The sequence below is a fragment of the Leucopleurus acutus genome (assembly GCF_964270905.1).
Source record: "Leucopleurus acutus genome assembly, chromosome: 6".
NCBI classification, from domain to species: Eukaryota; Metazoa; Chordata; class Mammalia; order Artiodactyla; family Delphinidae; genus Leucopleurus; species Leucopleurus acutus.
Window position 1 is genome coordinate 47,242,984 of NC_139149.1, and position 14,824 is coordinate 47,257,807.

The 14,824-nt window shown below is 37.5% G+C and overlaps 1 protein-coding gene across 9 annotated transcripts in view; it reads right to left on the reverse strand.

Moving 5' to 3' along the window:
* BAZ2B (bromodomain adjacent to zinc finger domain 2B) overlaps window positions 1-14,824 on the reverse strand; it is a 381,771-nt gene that overhangs the window by 311,499 nt on the left and 55,448 nt on the right. For all 9 annotated transcript variants that reach the window (XM_082841899.1, XM_082841898.1, XM_082841900.1 and 6 more), the window contains exon 3: window positions 14,613-14,712. The gene's annotated coding sequence lies outside the window, so the exon portion shown is untranslated. The remainder of the gene's footprint in view (window positions 1-14,612; window positions 14,713-14,824) is intronic.

Below are 14,824 nucleotides of genomic sequence, written 5' to 3' on the forward strand. Positions count from 1 at the left end.
ATGTGGTCGCTTCCCACTAGCTATCTATTTTACATTTGGTAGTGTATATATGTCCATGCCACTCTCTCACTTCATCCCAGCTTACCCTTCCCCCTCCCCGTATCCTCAAGTCCATCCTCTATGTCTGTGTCTTTATTCCTGTCCTGCCCCTAGGTTCTTCAGAACCTTTTTTTTTTTTTCAGATTCCATATATATGTGTTAGCATACAGTATTTGTTTTATTCTTTCTGACTTACTTCACTCTGTATGGCAGACTCTAGGTCCATCCACCTCACTACAAATAGCTCAATTTCGTTACTTTTTATGGCTGAGTAATATTGCACTGTATATATGTGCCACATTTTCTTTATCCATTCATCTGTCGATGGACACTTAGGTTGCTTCCATGTCCTGGCTATTGTAAATAGAGCTGCAATGAACATTGTGGTACATGACTCTTTTTGAATTACGGTTTTCTCAGGGTATATGCCCAGTCGTGGGATTGTTGGGTCATATGGTACTTCTATTTTTAGTTTTTTAAGGAACCTCCATATTGTTCTCCATAGTGGCTGTATCAATTTACATTCTCAACAACAGTGCAAGAGGGTTCCCTCTTCTCCACACCCTCTCCAGCATTTGTTGTTTGTAGATTTTTTGATGATGACCATTCTGACTGGTGTAAGGTGATACCTCATTGTAGTTTTGATTTGCATTTCTCCAGTGATTAGTGATGTTGAGCATCCTTTCATGTGTTTGTTGGCAATCTGTATATCTTCTTTGGAGAAATGTCTATTTAGGTCTTCTGCCCATTTTTGGACTGGGTTGTTTGATTTTTTGATATTGAGCTGCATGAGCTGCTTGTAAATTTTGGAGGTTAATCCTTTGTCAGTTGCTTCATTTGAAAATATTTTCTTCCATTCTGAGGGCTGTCTTTTCATCTTGTTTATGGTTTCCTTTGTTGTGCAAAAGCCTCTGTTTCATTAGGTCCCATTTGTTTATTTTTGTTTTAATTTCCATTTCTCTAGGAGGTGGGTCAAAAAGGATCTTGCTGTGATTTATGTCATAGAGTGTTCTGCCTATGTTTTCCTCTAAGAGTTTTATAGTGTCTGGTCTTACATTTAGGTCTCTAATCCATTTTGACTTTATTTTTGTGTATGGTGTTAGGGAGTGTTCTAATTTCATTCTTGTACATGTAGCTGTCCAGTTTTCCCAGCACCACTTATTGAACAGGCTGTCTTTTCTGCATTGTATATTCTTGCCTCCTTTATCAAAAATGAGGTGACCATATGTGCGTGGGTTTATCCCCGGGCTTTCTATCCTGTTCCGTTGATCCATATTTCTGTTTTTGTGTGCGGCAGCTTTTATGTGTGGCTTTTGTTGGAGGAATTGGGATCAGTTCTTTGAGATTTTCCTGGTGTTTCACCCTAACTACTTGGGGAGGGAACAAACTTATTCCTATAGGGAGATAGCCATTGGGATATAGACCATTCCCTCAATTCAGGAGTCCTGAAGCCTCTGCTTCTGCCAGGAAATCATCCCTAATCCTCACTTTTCACCTTCAGACATCTCTTCCCAGCAGCTTTTTCTACTTTCACATAGTAAGAAAAAGAAAAATGTAAGGAGACTCTACACAGTTACTCCCCCTACTGTTTCAGTTGTATCAATGATGAATCTCAAGATCATCATTAATCTTGACATTAAGATAAGATTTGGGGGAGAATGGGGCTGGGTGCCATTCCATGCTTTGGCAAATCTTTTTCTTTCCTCAGCTATCATCTTTTGAAATATATGACATTGAGATTCTATCCTGTTTCTTATTTCTGGTTACTGCTGACAAATGTTTTGTTTCCTTTTTTTCTTCTGGTTCTGCTGTTCTTATCTTTTTTTTAAAAAAAATTGTTGAAGATCATATCATTAGGTATCAGAGGAGGGAAATTCTGTAGCTTCTTTCTACCATCTTTACACAGGAGTCTTTTTTTTTGGCCACATGCGTGGCTTGCGGGATCTCAGTTCCCCGACCAGGGACTGAACCCAGGCCACTGCAGTGAAAGCCCGGAATCCTAATCACTAGGCCACCAGGGAATTCCCCCTACACAGGAGTCTCTTTTCTTAATTGCAAACATGCTTAATTGAAAAAAAAAAGTGTATTTATTTTTAAATGATAATGATACATAATAACAAAGCTTATAATCTAAAAGAATTTTTGTCTTTAAAGCCTAAAATCCTTTAATATATCCTTTAATTACTAGACCATATCATGTATTCTCTTTAATTGTCATTTAATTGTTCCTGAAATACTTATTGAATACCTATTATGTGCCAGATACTATTCTAGGTGCTAAGGATGCAGCAGTGAAAAAAGTAACTGCCTTCATAGGACTTACTTTCTCGTGGGGAGAGACAGGCAATAAACACAAGCAAACACATAGTGCATATCAGGGTCCGCAACCTTCTTCTGTAAATGGCCAAACAGTAAATGTTTTAGGCTTTAGAGGTCTCATGTCTCTATTGCGATTACTCAACTTTGTCATTGTAGTGAAAAGCCAGCCATAGGCAACAGATAAAAAAGTGAGCATAGTTGTGTTCCAAGAAAACTTTATATGCAAAAACAGGTGGTAGCTAAGATTTATCCAATGGCCATAGTTTGCACATGCCTGCTATATATAATTTTGACATGTCTTACGGAAAAAAGTAGGGAAAGCAAGATGTACAAGAAGTTCTAGGAAAGGTGAGAAAGGGCCTCCTGATAAGACATCTGAGCACAGACTTTTTAAAAGTGAGGGAATAAGGCATGTAGTCTTATGGGGGAAGAGCTTCCCAAGCAGAGGGAACAAGATTTACAAATGTCCTGTGACAGGAGCATGCTTAGTTTGTTCAACAAACAGTAAATAGTCTGATGTGGTCAAGAAGAGCACCAAGAGATAAGGTCAAGAGAGTGCCACAGATGGCGCCATATTCTGCAGGGTTTTTGAAGCCATTATACAAAGATGTTGAATTTTTATCCTGAGGAGGAAACCACTGTGTGGCTTTGAGCAACGAAAGGACATGGCCTGACTTACCTTTGAAAAAGTTCTCTCTGGCTTTAGTATTAGAACAGACTAGTGAAAAAAGAATGGAAGTTAGACCATGTAGGAGATCGCTGCAAATTCTAAGCAAAGGATGATCATACTAAGGTTAGAACTGATGGTAGTGATTGAAGTAGTAGAAAGGGTCAGATTCTTTATATATGTTGAAGGTAGAGGTAAAGGATCTGTTGATGGATTTGATATGTGCTATAAGAGAAAGAGTTCTAGTGAATGATGACTCCACGGTTTTTGTCCTCAGGAACTAGAAGGCAAAAGTTAGTGTTTATGTACATAGGGAGACTGCAAAAGAGCTGCTTTGGGTGAGGGTGTTGTGGTTTGGTGTAAATCAGTTGGTTTGGGACTTCCCTGGTGGTCCAGTGGTAAAGAATCCACCTTCCAATGCAGGGGACGCAGGTTTGATCCCTGGTCAGGGAACTAAGATCCCACATGCTGTGGGGCAACTAAGCCCACATGCCACAACTACTGAGCTCGTGAGCCTCAACGAGAAAGCCTGCATGCCCCAAACTACAAGGCCCACGCACTCTGGAGCCCCCACGCCACAAATAAAGAGCCCATGCACCCTGGAGCCCACACGCCACAACTAGAGAAAGAAAACCCGCACACCACAACTAGAGAGGAGTCCGAACGCCGCAACTAGAGAGAAACCTGAGCGCTGCAATGAAGATATCTTGCATGCCTCAACAAAGATCCAGCACACCGCAACTAAGATCTGACACAGCCAAAAATAAATAATAAATAAAATAAATCTATTTTTTTAAAAATCAGTAGGTTTGTTTGTTACTTGTTACGTTGAAGACACTAATTAAATATCCAGGTGAAGATGTTAAGCACAAAGAAGGCTATATAAGTTTGGAGTCTGGGGTAAGGTCCTGGCTGGAAATACAAATCTGGGAGTTACTTGCTTATAGTATTTAAAATATGAAATGGTGAGATCAAAGAGTGATTTCACACAGACTCAGTTCTGTGATACTGCAATACTTAGAAGGTGGAGATATGAGGAAAAACCAGGAAAAGAAATTAAGAAGGAGTGGCTAGTGAAATGAGTACATCTTTTCATTCCCTTAAGGGTATTTTTTTTTTTTTTTTTTTGTGGTACGCGGGCCTTTCACTGTTGTGGCCTCTCCCATTGCGGAGCACAGGCTCCAGACACGCAGGCCCAGCGGCCATGGTTCACGGGCCCAACCGCTCCGCAGCATGTGGGATCTTCCCGGACCGGGGTACGAGCCCGTGTCCCCTGCATCGGCAGGCAGACTCTCAACCACTGCGCCACCAAGGAAGCCCTAAGGGTATATTTTTAAGAGCAGAGTTTATTTTTATCTTGATAAAAACTGATTTATCAGTTTTTACTTTTATTGATCCAGCTTTTGGAAATCTTAGTAGAAAATCATGAAGATTTTCTGCTTTCCTTATGTTTTGTTCTAGAAGCTTTATAGTTGAGGTCTTATTTACATTTAGGCCTGTGATCCATTTTGAGTTACTTTGTACATATCATGCAAAGTATGGATGAAAATCCATTTCTGCCATATGGATATCCAATTTTGCCAGCTCTATCTACTGAAAAGACTATCCTTTTTCCGTTAAGTTGATTCTGTACCTTTATTAAAAATCACTTGTCTTTCAGCTTTTGTATATCTATAAAAGACTTCACTTTCATGTTTCAAAGATTTTTGCTGGGTATAGGATTCTCGGTTAAAAGTATTTTCTTTATTTTAAAGATGCTGGTCTATGGTCTTCCTCTTTACATTGTTTCTGATGCTATATCTGCTTAAATTCTGATATTTGTTGCCCTGTAGTCATGTGTCTCTTTTCTTCAAACTGCTCTCAAGATTTTCTCTTTATCACTGGTTTTGAACAATTTCGTGATGACCTACCTTATCATGTTTTAGATGTTTATTATTATTATTATTGTTATTATTATTATTACTTGGCCTCTCTGCGCAGCATGTGGGATCTTAGTTCCCCAACCAGGGATTGAACCCATGCCCCCGGCATTGGAAGCTCAGAGTCTTAACAACTGGACCGCCAGGGAAGTTCTTAGATGTTTATTATTGAAATATAAATCACTTACTATAAATTTCACCCTTTTAAAGTATGCAAATCCATGTTTTTTAGTATATTCACAAGTTTGTGCAATCATCACTACTGTCTAATTCCAGATTTTCATCACCCTAAAAAGACATCCTATACCCATTAGCAGCCACTACCAATTTTCCTCTTCACCCAGTTCCTAGCAACCACCAATCGACTTGCTCTCTCTATGGATTTGCTTATTCTGGACATTACATATGTATGGAAACATACAACATGTGGTCTTTTGTGATTGGCTTCTTTCACATAGCATAATGTTTTTAAGGTTCACCTATATTGTAGCATGTATCAGTACTTCATTCCATTTTATTGTTGAATAATATTTCACTGTATGGATATACCACATTTTCTTTTTCCATTTGTCCACTAATGCACATTTGGATTGTTTCTACCTTTTGGCTATTATGAATAATACTGCTATAAACATTCATATACAGGTTTTGGTGAACCTATGTTTTCAGTTCCCTTGGGTATACACCTGGAGTGAAATTGCTAAGTCATATACTTTTAACTTTTTGAGGAACTGCCAAACTATTGTCCAGAGTAGCTGTAACGTGTGTATTCCCACCAGCAACATATGAGGGTTACAATTTCTCCACATCCTCACCATCATTTGCTGCTCTCTGTCTTTGATATTGTAACCATCCTTAGTGGGTGTAAAGAGTGTAAAGTGCTTTTTGTTTACATTTCACCATAATGAATGATGTTGAGTATTCAAGATGGCATTTTCAACTAACCTCCTACACTACCTCTTTATAAAAAACTGTTTAAAAATTTTAACTAACAAATACCTGATAAGCATTTGACATTAGTGGTTTTTCAAAAATGTCATTTCTGTAAGATTTCTCCTATTAGACTATTTTTGAATTTGTTCAAATGTGTACATAATCTCAACTGTGCACAGTTGAGATAGATATTGTATACTTACTTTAAAAGAATATATAAAAGAGTTGGAAAGAATCGTAGCTTACAAGTTTTGTGTCACCTGGTCCCTCTCACCAAAACTTAAGGTAGTCTTTGCTTGGCATCTTATAAATGAAAACCATTTAGAATTGAATTTAAAACTGAAATAGATCTTAAAGGAAACCTGGATCAGCTGGCTTATATGATCTATTTTGTAATTACAAATAAAGTTCAGTGACTTCCAAAATCTTTCAGCTAATTAATGACATATCTATAACTAAAAGCTAGATATGTTGATCACTATAGTAAGGTTCTTTCTAATGGAATTCACTACAAATAAGCTCAAATAATAAAAGATGTAGCATGAAATAATGCAAAGGGCAGTGGACTGGCAAACAGAAGACCTGCCTGTATTTTATTATATTTGGTTGTTCCTAGAATCCTAATTTAACCTCTTTACTATATCTTCAACAAATAGAAAGTTCTACTAGATAACCTCTAATGAATTCTTCCTCATCTAAAATTCTTTGGGAGTTAATGGAGTACAAAATAGCAAGAGTAACTGGACATGGGAGTTGACTTAAAAGAGTACAGAAACTTTAAACAATAAAATTTTAGTGGAATTTTCACTGTTACAAAATGGGAATGGAATCAGTAGTACATTCCATGAATAAGAATAGCACAGACTAACACAGACAGAAAAAGAACTCAACTACCACTACATGTTGCAAGGTACTGATGAGTAAAAAGATAGGCATTTCCCAATTATACAGAATGATATGCTGAGGCAGCCAGAATCAGAAGCTTGATTCCAAAGGTTCCACCTTAGCTTCTTTTGTCTGTAATATCTTCAGAGACTAAAACTGCCAGCATGAAATATAAAGAAGCAGTGGCACATGGTGGAAACCTACAAAATTTTGCATACTTGGAGTGGAAAAGGATGGAAAGATAGACTTGAATATAGCACATACATTCTAAGCATTGTAAACTGAGATCTCACACTAACTTAGACAGAAAACCCAAGACAAAAAACACATGACAGGTCAACTAATCCATACAAGACAAATGTCAATGGGTATTTCAAAATGAGGTAGAAATTTGCCTTCAAAGTTAATGCTTAGAGGGCTATTTCCCAGCAGTTGTTTTAAAGTAAAAATATACAGGGGTGGGCTTCCCTGGTGGCGCAGTGGTTGAGAGTCCGCCTGCCGATGCAGGGGACACGGGTTCGTGCCTCGGTCCGGGAAGATCCCACATGCTGTGGAGCGGCTGGGCCTGTGAGCCATGGCCGCTGAGCCTGCGCATCCGGAGCCTGTGCTCTGCAACAGGAGAGGCCACAACAGTGAGAGGCCCGCGTACCGCAAAAAATAAATAAATATACATATATATATATATATATATATATACACACACACACATATATATATTTACATATACAGGGGTGCCTCTTCAATGCTGTGTATTGAAAAAAATGTCAGATGGGGTTACATGAGAAGAAAGCGGGGGGTGGGGGGTGGGGGGGAGGGAGGGAGAAAGAGGAGACTGCTTTGAAAAGACACTGTGGCAAATGTAAAATAGCATACATTCTATAAATGGTTTCCTCTGAACAGAATGTAAACATACAGTTTTCATCTGCTTGGTTACTTCAAAGAATATGCAACAGGAGAGGCAAAGATAGAAATTAAAAAGACAAGATGGACTGAAAAACAATTCATCAATAGAAGGAATTACATAATGCAAAATAACAAATAAAATAATTAATATATGCATTATAGGCACACTAAAACAGAATAAAGATGTGAGAGTTTTGAAGATTTTTCAGAATGAAGAAAAATATATATAACATTGAAAAAGATTTAAAAGAAGATGGCTGATATGGAGTAAAAAAAAAAAAATCCTACCTAAAAATTCATAGATATATCAGCCAGGGTTCATTTGGGACACAGATGGCATATTCAACTTGGGACAATCCAAGGGAGGTTAAGGTACAAAGGTACTACTTATAAAAGTAAGAGTGAAGAGGAACCACAGGGGACAGTGCCATAACCCAAGGCTAACAGCAGAACAACTTTCCCTTTCCTTATACCTGTAGGTTTAAGTAGAGGGGTTAGTGACTGTAATCAGAAGGAGGGAGTAGTGTAGAAAAGGCCACTTTCAGTGTACAGACCTAGATAGTCTGCTGTGCCCCCACAGGGAGCCAGGGAAAATAAATGCTTGTTACATACTCTTCCCTTCAGTATTCCTGAGGGTCTCCTCATTGGTAAAAAGTGACCAGGTGCCAGAGGGTACACCCATATGATCCAAACAAATAAGCTTCCTATGGTAAAAAGCAAAGTATACTAAGGAGAAGAGTGGATCTGGAAAGGCAAATGGAAGACAGTCATAATACTGTTTACAGGAATAAAGATAAGAAATGTAAATTTTTGTCTTTCAATCGAAGTCCATTCACAAGTATTGTAATTACTGATATGGTTGGACTTTATTTTCCATTTTGATATTTGCTTTCTAAATGTCTTTTTTGGTCCTCTGTTACTCCTTTAGGGTCTTTTACATAAAATAAGTATGTTTTCAATGTAACATTGTAATTCCTCTTTCGATTAAATTATTTGATTTTGTAAAGTTTCTTTTTAGTCATTGTTTTAGGGGTTAAAAAATGAATCTTTAACTTATGACAATCTATTTCAGATAAATAATTGACTTAATTCTATTATAGCAAATGTGCTCCTATATGGTCCATATCAACCACCCTCATTAGTAATCTTAATATTAATTATATTACTTTCATATACATGTCCAACAATAAAGTACTATAATTATTGCTTTAAACACTTTTGGTTTTTGAAGAAATAAGAAGACAAGGAAAAACATTATATGGTCTTTTGTATTTACCCACACATGTACCATTGCTAGTGCTCTTCATTCCTTCATGTGGCTCTGAGTTATTGCTAAGTATCATTAAGTAATGATGAAGAATTTCATTAAGTGATGCTTGTAGTACAGATCTGCTAAGCAATAAAATCTTAGTTTTTGTTTTCTTAGAAGGAATGTTTTTCACTTTCATTACTGAAGGATAATTTTACTGCATATAGAATTCTTAGTTGTCAGTTCCCCTACCAGACTCAACTCCAGGACCCTGAATATGTCATTACATTGTCTTCTTGATGCTCTTCTTGTTTCTGATTAGAGAACTTAGCTATTAATCACATTGTTGCTCCCTTATTCATGATGAGTTTTTTTCCTATTGCTTCTTTCAAGAGTTTCTATTTGTCTTTGCCTTTCAACAGTTTCACTGTAAAGTATCCAGGTGTATCCCTTGTCTTTTTCATATTTGGAGTTTGTTGAGCTTCTTCAATCTCTAGTTTAATGTTCTTATCAAAATTGGGGGGTTTTCATTAATTATTTTTTCTGCCACTCCCGACCCTTCCTCTCATTTTAGCATGTCCATTAAATGTATGTTGGGATACTTCATACTATCCTAAAGTTCTCTGAGATTCTTTTTTATCACTTTTCTTCAATTTGTCTCCCTATTCCTTGCATTGGGGTATTTCTAATAATTTTCAAGTTCATGGAGTCTTTCTTTTCACTACTGAGCCCATCTAGTGAATTTTTCATTCCAGTACTTTCCAGTATTTTTAAGCTCTAGAATTTCTATTTGGTTCTTTTGCTACAGATTGTATTTCTCTATTTAGATTCCTTTTTTGTTGAGTTGTTACTACTACGTTTTCCATTAGTTCTTTAAACTTAAGTTTTTTAAATGTTAAAAACATATTTTTAATAGTTGCTTTGAGATCTTTGTCTGCTAAGTCTAACATTTGGACCCAGAGTTAGTTACTACTGACTATCTTATTTTCTGGTATGTGTCACTGTTTCTTTTTTTTTTTTTTTTTGCATGTCTAGTATTTTTGAAAACTACATTTTAGAGAGCATATAGCAACTCTGGATTCTGCTTTATTTTCCAGAAAGTTTTTGTCTCAGTAACTTGCCTGAACTTAAGTTGCAGAATCTGTCTATGTTACAGTGTGTATCACTGATGACTCTGCTTAAATTTTTAAAAAAATTAATGTACTTTTTTGGGAGCAGTTTCGTTTTTTTTTTTTTTTTTGCACTACGCGGGCCTCTCACTGTTGTGGCCTCTCCCGCTGCGGAGCACAGGCTCCGGACGCACAGGCTCAGCGGCCATGGCTCACGGGCCCAGCCACTCCGCGGCATGTGGGATCTGCCCGGACCGGGGCACGAACCCGTGTCCCCTGCATCGGCAGGCGGACTCTCAACCACTGCGCCACCAGGGAAGCCCCTCCCCCAAATTTTTATATGTTGTGTTTTCACTGTCTTTCACTTCAAAATATTTTCTAATTTCCCTTCTAATTTCTTTTTTGCTCTATAATTTATTTAGAAGTACATTGTTGGGCATTCCCTGGTAGTCCAGTGGTTAGGACTCTGCACTTCCACTGCAGGGGGCACAGGTTCAATCTCTGGTCAGGGAACTTTATATCCCACATAGCTGCGCTGCCAAAAGAAAAGGAAAAAAGTATGTTGTTAAATTTCAAAGTACGTTGTTAAATTTCAAAATACTTTGTATTTTCCTATCTTATTGTTATTGACTTCTATTTTAATTGTGTTGGGTTAAGAGAATATATTCTATATAATTTCATTCCTTTCAAATTTGTTGATCTGTTTTTTTTTAATCATATGATCTATATGTGGGAATGTACCACGTGCACATGAAAAGAATATGTGTTCAGCAGTTTTTTTCGGTGTAGCATTCTAAATGCTTATATGTAGCATATAAGTTGATAAGTGTTATATCCTCTTCTTGTATTAATCCTTTTATCATTATATAGTGTCTTTCTCTATAGTCTTTACTTTAAAGTCTATTTTGTCTTATATGAGTATTGCAACTCCTGCTTTCTTGTCATTTCTGTTTGCCTGAAATATCTTTTTCCATACCTTTAGTTTCAAACTATGTGTGTCCTTTGCTCTAAGGTGGGTCTCTTGTAGGCAGCATATTGTAGGCTTTTGTTTTTTTATCCAGTCTGCCACTCTATGTCTTCTGATTGGAGCATTCAGTCCATTGATATTTAAGGTAATTATTGATACATATGTATTTACTGCCATTTCAGATCTTGTTTTCCAGTTGATTCTTTGTTTAGTCTTTGTTCTCAATTGCTTCTCGGCCTTTTGGCCAAGATCAAGTGTAGTCTTTGTTCTCTTCTTTTTCTTGTTGTTTTTCTTTTTATGGTTTGATGAGTTCCTTTTATTTTATGCTTGCGTTCTCTTCTTTTTGGTTTTTGTGAATTTACTGTATATTTTTGATTTGTGATTGCCCTGTTTTTCAAGTATGCTAACCCCTCCCTATATCTGTTTGCTTTAGACTGATAGTCACATTTTAGAATTAGACACATTCTAAAAAAGAAAAAAGAATATGCATTTTCTTACTCTCCTTCCCCACATTTTATGAGTTTGATGTCCCTGTTTACATCTTCATGTTTATCCTTTTGCTGTTCCTTTTATTTATCATTGCTTTCACAGTTTTTTTTTCTTTTTGATCTGTAGCCTGGTTAATTTAAGTGATTTACTTTCCAATTGTGATTTCCTCCTTCCTATATCTTTTTGCTTCTTTTCTATTTAGAGATGACCTTTCAATATTACTTTTAGGATAGGTTTTAATATTACTTTTAGGATAGGTTTTAATATTACTTTTAGGATAGGTTTCAATATTACTTTTTAGGATAGGTTTAGTATTGCTGTATTCTTTTAGTTTTGGCTTGTCTGAGAAATTCTTTATTTCTCTTCGTATTCTAAATGATAATCTTGCTGGGTAGAGTATTCTAGGTTGCAGATTTTTCTCTTTCAAGACTTTGAATATATTTTGCCCCTCCCTTCTGGCCTGTAGTGTTTCTGTAGAGAAAACAGCTGATAGCCTTATGGGGGTTCTCTTGTAATTAACTCTGTTTTTTTCTTGCTGCCTTTAGAATTCTCTCTTTATCTTTAACGTTGCCATTTTTATTATACTATGTCTTGGTGTAGGTCTGTTAGGGTTGATCTTGTTTGGGACTCTCTGTGCTTCCTGTATCTGGATATTTGTTTCCTTCTTTAGGTGTAGGAAGTTTTCAGCCATAATTTCTTCATATACATTTTCAATCCCCTTTTCTCTTTCTTCTCTTTCTGAAATCCCTGTTATTCATAGATTGGCCTGCTTTATATTATTCCATATGTCTCTTATATTGCTTTCATTTTTTTTTTAATTTGGCTTTCCGTCAAATGGAAATTTTCTGTCTGGAAATTGGGTAATTTCCATTATTCTATCTTCCATGTCACTTATTCTTTCTTCTGCATTATTCGTTCTGCTATTCATTGCCTTGAGCTCAGCTTTCGTCTTGGCAAATGAATTTTCTAATTGTTTTTGGCTCCTCCTTATAGTTTCTAGTCCCTTTTTACAGTAATCTGCATTTCTGTTGATAGCCTTTCTTAATCCCTTCAGTATTTTCATTACCTCCTTTTTGAACTCAGTGTCTGTTAGACTGAAGAGGTCTGTTTCATTGTTTATTCCTTCAGGGGAATTTTCTTGGTCTTTTAACTGAGAGTGGTTCCTCTGCTTCTTCATTTTGCTTATATTTCTCTTACTCTGTGAGTTTAGGACAAACAAATTATCTACTGTAGTGTTAGAGGGCTATTTATATGCGGGAGCATGTCTGCATAGCTTATGTGGGTTTAATATTTTTTTGGTGTGAGTGCTGTTTTTGGTTTGGATGCTTGCCATCTCTTTCCTCAGCCTGTGCTGGCCATTATCCCCTTGATAAGGGGTGTGCGGATGCACGGCCCACACACACATTCCCAGGAAGACGGGGGCAGCGGTTGGCTCCTGGTCATGGGTCCCTTGGCGAAGGCAGCTGGCTGCACATACTCCCAGGAAGGTGGGGGCAGTGGTTGGTGCCAGGTCAGAGCACCCTTAGAAGTGGCATGGATCACATGCACCCCAGGGGAGGCAGGGGCAGTGGTTGGTGCAGGGTTGTGGGGCACTTGGTGTTGGTGGGCTGCACAAGCTTCTGGGAAGGTGGAGGCGGTGACCTGCACCTGTTCACAGGAACCTCCACAGAGGCTGCAGTCTGCACTGCCTCTGGAGTCTGAGATGGCAGTGATGGCTCATGCCTGCCCCCACTCATGTAGACGGTGCCCTGCCACTTGAGGGCACAAGGAGAAAGAAACTCTTATGGCAAGCACACCCTTCTCCTTCTGGGAAGGAGATCTTCTTCCCAGATTCCCTCAGATGTGGTGCACCACACCCTAGCCCCCTCAGGCTGTCTTCACACAGCCAATCCCAGTCCTCTTCCCAGTGTCTGACCTCCGAAGCCCGAACCTCAATATCCAGCGTCCACCAGCCCCAAAGGACAAGCATCTCAGCCTGGGAAATGCCAGTTGGCACCGCTAATCTGTGCAGGTCTCTCTCAGCTTTGCCCTCCACAAACCTGTTGCTGTGCTCTTCTCCAAGGCTCCAAATCTCCCCCTCTGTCCTGGCTGATCTCCCGTCCAGTGAGGAGACTTCCCCGTGTGTGGAAACTTTTCCTCTTTCACAGCTCCCTTCCAGGGGCACAGATTCCATCCCAATTCCTTTTTTGCTTTTTCTTTCTTTTTTCTTTTGTCCTACCTGGTTACATGGAGATTTTCTTGCCCTTTTGGAGGTCTGAGGTCTTCTGCCAGCATTCAGTAGCTGTGCTGTGAAAGTCATTCCACATGTAGATGTATTTTTGATGTATCTTGCGGGAAAAAGGTGAGCCCCACATCCTACTCCTCTGCTATCTTGATCCATTTCCCCTGAAATGTCCTTTTAACATTATGAACTATCCCTCTTTATCTCTGATAATACCCTCTATCTTGAAAGCTATTTTATCTGATATTAATATAGTTATTCCTTGCTTTTAATGCTTATTGTTTGCCTGGTATAGTTTTGTCCATTCATTTACTTTCATCATATCTGTGTGTTTTTATACCTAAAAGATAATTCTTGTAAGCTGTATATAGTTTGGTCTTCCTTTTTTATCCACTCTGACAACATCTGCTTTTTAATTGCAGTGTTTAGACCTTTAATATTTAATATAATTACTGTTATCATCAGATCTCATTCAATATTTTATTATTCTTTCTCTCTGCTGTTACTGCTGCTATTTCTTCTTTCTTATCTTTTAAAAATATAACAAATAATTTTTAATCTTCCCTTTTAATACTTTTATCAACTTTTAAGACATATCTCTGTATTTTTTTAGTGTTTTATTTAAGAAAATATATCAGAATTCAACCAGAATACTGTACATTTTCATGCAAAATATAGACACCTCACAAGCATACAGTCCCTTTAACCACCTCCCCCCAACCACACTCTGAAATAGTTTTATATATTTCCTAGCAGCTTATTGATTTGTTTTATTATACACTTATGGATTACATCTGCATACATTGAAAACCCCAAAGAACAATGTTATAATTTTCTTTTAAACATCCACAGGTCTTTTTTAAAGAACTTAAGAGGATAAAAATAGTCTTTTATTTTTATCCAGATATTTACCATTTCTGATGCTCTTCATTTGCTCCTGAAGACCCAACTTTTCTGTTAATATTCTTTTTTCCTTTGAAGAACTTCCACTACCATTTCTTGTAGTACAGGTCTGCTGGAGACAAATTTCTCTTAGTTTTCCATTTATAAAATTGTGTTAAATTTGCCATCATTTCTGAAGGATATTTTCACTGGACACAGAATTTTGGGTTGACTGAAGTTTC